The sequence below is a fragment of the Balaenoptera ricei genome, chromosome 1, assembly GCF_028023285.1.
Source record: "Balaenoptera ricei isolate mBalRic1 chromosome 1, mBalRic1.hap2, whole genome shotgun sequence".
In the NCBI taxonomy this organism is placed as follows: Eukaryota; Metazoa; Chordata; class Mammalia; order Artiodactyla; family Balaenopteridae; genus Balaenoptera; species Balaenoptera ricei.
Window position 1 is genome coordinate 97,082,444 of NC_082639.1, and position 7,195 is coordinate 97,089,638.

The following is a 7,195-nucleotide window of genomic DNA, read 5'->3' on the forward strand; positions in this document are numbered from 1 at the left end:
CTAAATGCACTGCTCGAATTCATTTCTGTGATTAGAGACAAAAACACAACTGGGGCCTCCTACTAGGAGTTGAAACTCCCTTGATCCTGAGCCTTCGGCTGTTACCTCATTGATATTTTCCAGGATAAATCCAGTATAAATGGATTATTTCTGAATAGAGTCCCGTGATTAGAAAATACATGGCACGTGTGCCAACAGTTTCCCATCCTGTACGCATGACAGACATCACCAATCAGTGCTGGCGCTCTCTCCCACGGAGCCCAGAGACGACTTCAGACCCAGTTTCAACACATTCCTCTAGGCAGCCATTATAATCAATCGGCATTGGCGTATGGAATGAAATCATTTGACTTTCCTGAATTAGTTTATAATCATAGGCAGGATTTCCTTCTTTGTTTGTTTTTCCCAATAAGAATGAGGGCAGAGTATGGAGGTTCCTTAAAAAACTAAAAATAGATTTGCCATATGATACAGCAATCCCGCTCCTGGGCATGTATCTGGAGAAAAGTCTAATTCAAAAAGTACATGTACCCCAATGTTCATAACAGCACTATTTACAATACCAGGACATGGAAGCAACCTAAATGTCCATCAACAGATGAATGGATAAAGAAGATGTTAGATATATATACAATGGACTATTAGCCATTAAAAAAAGAATGAAATAATGCCATTTGAGGTGACATGAATGGACCTAGAGATGATCATACTAAGTGAAGAAAATCAGAAAGAGAAAGACAAATATCACATGATATCACTTATACGTGGAATCTAAAATACGATACAAATGAACTTACTTACAAAGCAGAAACAGATGCACAGACATAGAAAACAAATTTATGGTTATCAAAGGGGAAAGAGTGGGGAGGGATAAATTAGGAGTTTGGTATTAACAGATGCACACTACTATATATAAAATAGATAAACAGCAGGGTCCTACTGTATAGCACAGGGAACTATAGTCACTGTCCTGTAGTAAACCATCATGGAAAAGGATATGAAAAAGAATATGTATACACTTTGCTGTACATCAGAAACTAACACAGAAAGGTGGAGGAAGATAGAGGAAGTTGGGTTAAGGAGAGCCACACGTCTTTTTCTGCTCCTACCATTTTCTGATCTAAGACTTGATATGACTCTTCTCACGTTGCCACCGGTAGCCTCTGTTCCTGCCTGTTCCTAATCCAGCAATAGGTCTTTTTCCATCTCTAGGCAGGGCAGCTTGAAGTGGGGCTGGGGTTTCCTTCTTCCTGAGGGTAGACAAGGGGCAGAGCTCTGTCTCTGGTGATTTGTAGCTGGCCCATGCCCTCGGGTCAAGTAGTGACCCCTGGCTGGCTGTGCTTCCCAAGAACCCCTACTTTAAAGGATTCAACTGTGCCACTGCATACCCTGCTGATCTCAAAATGTTCTCAAGAAAAGTTATGTTCAGTCGCTAACTCTTACATGAGAAAAAAAATAGAGGGAAGTAGAAAATGTCCCTCGGCTGAAGAGGGTAGCCAATATGCCACCAAGAGAATTATTTGTTTTTAATTTAACTGCTTTTATTTAATGAAATATTTCAACATGGGTTGAAGAATAATATTAAAACAATCACCCACATACTCTCTGTGGCTTCAGAAATTGAAGGATTATTCTTTAATGAGAAGAAGAGAGTAATGCAGGGCCTGAACTGGGCCAGGGGCCCCCCGGGGCTCTCCAGGAGGATGCAGCTGACTTATTTCAGGGGGAAATTGGCCAGCTCAGATTTACGACCCAATATAGAGCAGCTTCCATTTATTGTCTTGTTCAGTCAGCACCGGCTGGAAATGATACCTGCTTCCTTTCTGTGAGGCCCTGCCTCTGTGTCCTGACGGGCCGCGTGGGCGGGTGGCTCCTGCAGCTGTCTGCTCTGATGCTCCATCATCGCCGTGTTCAGACCATCCTGAGTTTTTACTTTCCACGTGTTTCCATGGCTCATCCTGTGTGAGGGACTGTGACGCTCACTCTTTTCCAGGGACTGGTAAACAACCATTTGCTTCCTCACGGCAACTCACAGACCGCAGCCTTTTGGGTTTTTAATGGCAGAGCACAGAGCGGGCAGGAGGGCTGTGTTGGATCTTGGGCTTATATTAGCTCTTCCAGGTGGATGGGTTCCCGGTAGGAGAAGATGAACTGTTTCATTTTTTCTTTTTCGTGTTTTTGCCCTCACCAGGGACCTGGACTTTGCATCCCAGCCAGGTGGGTTGGGACCTTGCTAGCATTTGCAAGTACAAAAGCTGCACTCAAAGAAGCTTTTCACAGTACTTATTATTTATTATAAGGACCATGTGGATGATGCTTACTAACCTTCCCTCTGCAGCAGTCCACTCCAGAGCACACCTGACTATGTTCTTCTCCTCTCAAAACACTTCAGGGGTCCCCATTGCCTTGAACTTGATTAAAAGTCCAAGTTTGGGCACTCAGTTCCTTCATGAGCTCCTGCCTGCTTACCCACCGAATCTGGTCTCTCACTCCTTCTTGCATTGAATTTTTAACTAAATTAAAAAAAACCTTTAAACTAAAGAGTAAACTGAGTTCATTTCTGCACATTCCCCTGCACGCTCCCCCCTCCCTCCAAAATCAGGCTCTGCTCATTCCCAGGATGCTTTTCAACTTCCCTCACCTTCCAACCTGCCTAATCCTCCCCCCGCCATCCCCCTAACAACGGTCTGCGCTCAGTGAGGCCACGTAGACGGCTCTGTTGTGGGGAACTGTCACGCTTACCCTGGTGGCCATCTCTCCGAGCACAGATCAGAGCCTCTAGTCTTGAGCACAGTGCCGGTCACGTGGTAATCTTATTGCACAATAACCAATATCAAGGCTGCAAAGAACGAAGAACTTTATTTGGGGTCTTAAGAATTGCAATTTGGGAGACAGATTTGGGTAAAACTGAAAAAGTGTTCTGGGGAAAAAAAACAATCAGGGGCTTATAAAGGCAAAAGCCATGAGGCTGCCTTCTGACACAAGAAAGGAAATATTTGTCCTTCAGGGATAGACCATCACGGGTTGTTTTAGGGTAAGGGTCTGATAAGCATCTTGAGTTTCTGGCAGAAGTTCTGGATGTCTTTGTCAGGACACTAAGTGGTCAAAAGGTCAGCTTCCACCCAGGCTGGGACATGCATAAGTCACACTTCCTCAGAGGCCTCCTGGCTCTGTTTTAGAGAACTCTCTTACCAAAACCGACTCCATTCTGATTTCCTTTTCACAATCCCTAGTAGGTGTCCATCAAGTGGACGCAAGGTCTTTGGGTCATTCCTCAGCCTGAGATCCTGACTCCAACCCCAGGTTGTCTTTTACCTTCTGTTGGAGCCCACTGACCAGCCCCCCAGTTCTCAGAAGCAGATTCTTCAGTGTTTTGACTTAGTCACTCAATCCACGAGGACTGAGCAGGTGTCAGCCTAGTTGGGCTGGGGGGGTGGGGACAAAGGTGCTCACACTTTGACGGGAGCCACGTGGAAACAGTGACAACAAAGTCCAGTGAGAGAGGTTGAGGGATAAGTGCTGAGGAGCCCAGAGGAGGACGTTGCCCACTCTCTGGTTGCTCCTTCCCTGGGCTCCTTCCTCAACCTCCCCCAGGTCCCCAGTCTCTCTGCCCCTACTACACATTCTCTAGGAAATGGCAGCCACACCAAGGTGTCTACCTTTCCACTGATGACTCCTAAGTATTCAGGCCCAACCTCTCTGTGAGGATCAGAGAGGTTCAGTGACTTGGCCGAGGCCACACAGTGACGAGCAGCAGAGACGGGGCTTGCTCTCAGGCAGAGCGCTGCACCCCTCGAATCTGCTCTTTGCTCCTCAGGTCCACTCCCCCACTTCTTTGCCTTGCTTTGCATCCTGGAGGCTGACCTGGGGAATGGCATCCGTGGGCTCCTGTGCTGGCTGGTCTCCAGCTGGCTTTGGCTAGTAGGGCCCTCACACCACTGGAGGAAAGGAAGAAAATGGAACTAGGCATTTATTCCTCTGGCATGCTCCCGGTGAGGTCACCTGGGTTGGCAGTCCCTTGGCCAAAAGGTTGCAGAACTGCTCAAGAGAACTCCTCTACATGGCTCCCTCCTTCTGGTCTATGCAACTGTCTTCTCCCTTGTCTTCTGGCCTGGAACTCCTCCCCTCTGCCGTTACCAGCCCCAAGTTGCTGCACTAGCCCTTGTCTTTCCCCTACACCAAGCCTACACACACTTTTATGAGAAAACTCTCCCTGCACTATCCTAATTTGAGTCCTTCCCCATTTCTTGTGGGGACCCTGACAGATGTGTGTTCCTTCTCCTGCACACCCTGAACTGGTGAATTACATCGACTTCTACACAGTTCTCCAAACCTCTATTATCTGCTACTCTTCCTGCCCCGTCACCCTACTCTCACACCCACAAGTTTCTCAAGTCTGTCCCATGGTCCCACCCCACCTCTGCCACCTAAGGCTGGGCTCTCTCCACTCTCACCCCATCTACTGACATAGCCTCCTGGTTGACACAGCATCTCCACACTTGACTCCGCTCATCCATCTCGTCCTTGCTGAAGATTCCTTCAAATATAATAGTTGTTCATCATCCACAAGAAGAAATCTTCCTGTATCAGCGTGCCTGACCAGGCTCCAGCCTCACTCCTGCGGCTCACCACTTCCAATCCATAGCCCCCTGTGCACTGCCCCCAAATGCACCGGGCTCTGCCTGTCTTTCTGCCGTCATAAACATGACTTATTCTGGCTGGAGCTTCTTCTCTCCATGTCTGTTGAGTGAACTCCACTCAGCCTCTGGCTCCAGCACCCCCTCCTCCAAGGGGCCTGTTCATTTGGCCGCCGCTGAACCTAGTGCTTTGATGATAGCCTGTCCATTTCCTGGAATGGACCGTCTGTTTGCCCACCAGCTTCTCCACCTGATGTATGGCAGAGCAGGAGTTGAATCCAAGAGCTGATTCCCAAGCTTACGTTCTTTCCACCACCCTGTACCCTGCTCCCCGCAAGAATAGCTACTTCATGGGGTTATTGGGGATAATGCCTGACACACAGCAGGAGCTCAATACATACTGTCATGAATGAGAGACCAGGCTGGGAGTCCCCCTATCTCATCTCCTATTTTCTGTGCATCTCCTGGTCCTTCTGGTCTCCTGCCTCCCCCACCTAAAGTACGTTTCTGGACAAATTGCCGAGCCTCTAGTCAGAGATGAAGCTCCGTCAGGAAGATTGGATACTGGGCCAGCTGTCAGGAAGCCTGGCTTGTCAGGTCCCAAATTGAAAATGTTAGTGATGGGCAGCACTTCGGGTAAGTCTGTGTGTGTGTGTGTGTGTGTGTGTGTGTGTGTGTGTGTGTGTGTGTATGTGTGTGTGTGTTTGCGTCAACATGCTGAGGAGGTGCTATCCATCAGGGTCAGGAAGATGGATCTTGGCCCCCAGCAGTCTTGCCTAGCTGCTGGCCTCACTCGACTCTATCTCTAAATTCCTACTTTCTTTGGAAATCCCACATGGGTCCTTCCCAGAAACAGAAAAATTATTTTTCTTTCTTTCTGAAATAGGGCACCTTAATTCCATGACTCTACTTGCCTAGCATTGAGAGATCTCAACCACCTCCAATGTTTTGTTATATTGTGGTGGAATTTCATTTTTAGGGGAAACCCCTACAGTTCAGCCTGTAGAAGCTGAAGGAAAGAGCAGACAGCCGGTCATTATGGGGACATAGGGAATTACAGGGCTCCTTCTCCTGCTTAGTGGGGATGTAGTTGATGAAAGGGACAACTGTTATTAACCTCGTCTCCTCTCTCCTCCCAAATACCAAGAACAGAGAAGAGCTGCTTCCTGAGCTCAGCCTTGCTGCTCACACACCAGAGCCCATCCCCTTAGAGACCCATATTTGCCAGGCTGGGCTGTTGGGTGGAGCGAGGGGAGATCGTGACTTCCTCCCTTTTTTCTGATGTTCTTCACAAGCATCAGTATCTGAGTAAAACCAGAGAGCCCCTGCCTCAGATGGCTGGGACCTGGGCACCCTTTTCCTCCTTCCCTCCTCCTGGCCCTAGTAGGAACCTGCAAGTTAGAGGTGGAAACAAGTCAAGGGCTTTGGTGAGCCTGTCATTTTTCTTAGTCCTCTCCATCCTCCCTGCCCTTCCTGTCATGGCGCCTGCTGACAGTAATTGCCCAATAGATCGTTCCTCCTGGATAAAGAAGATGTGGTATACATATACAATGGAATACTACTCAGTCATAAAAAAGAATGAAATAATACCATTTGCAGCAACATGGCTGGACCTAGAGATTATCATACTAAGTAAAGTGAGTCAGAAAGAGAAAGACAAATATCACATGATATCACTTATATGTGGAATCTAAAATATGATACAAATGAACTTATTCACAAAACAGAGATAGAGGCACCGACATAGAAAGCAAATTTATAGTTACTAAAGGGGAAAGAGGGAGAAGGGATAAATTAAGAGTTTGGGATTAGTAACAGATACACACTACTGTATATAAAATAGATACTCACCAAGGGCCTACTGCATAGCACAGGGAACTATATTCAATAGCATGCAATAAACTATAATGGAGGGGCTTCCCTGGTGGCGCAGTGGTTGAGAATCTGCCTGCTAATGCAGGGGAGACGGGTTCGAGCCCTGGTCTGGGAGGATCCCACATGCCACGGAGCAGCTGGGCCCGTGAGCCACAATTACTGAGCCTGCGCATCTGGAGCCTGTGCTCCACAACAAGAGAGGCCACGATAGTGAGAGGCCTGTGCACCACGATGAAGAGTGGCCCCCGCTTGCTGCAACTGGAGAAAGACCTCGCACAGAAACGAAGACCCAACACAGCCAAAAATAAATATAAAAATAATAATAAAAAAAAATAAAAATAATAAAAAACTATAATGGAAAAGAATATGAAAAAAGAGTATCTATCTATCTATCTATCTGAATCACTTTGCTGTATACCTGAATCTAACACAACATAGTAAATCAACTATACTTCAATAAAAATAAATACATACATACATACATACATACATAAATAAATAAATAAAAAGGATGCTCCTCCTGGCCTCCCAGTTCATGGCAGTGTTGGTAGGGGTCGGGGTGTGATGTGGAAGCCTGGGGCGTGGGAGAAAGAGGCCTACTGGAAGGGTCTGGCTTTGGTTGCTGCTACTGACTCAGCCCCAGGCCTTTCCCCGTATTTCCAGCTCATCAGCCTAATGTTCCC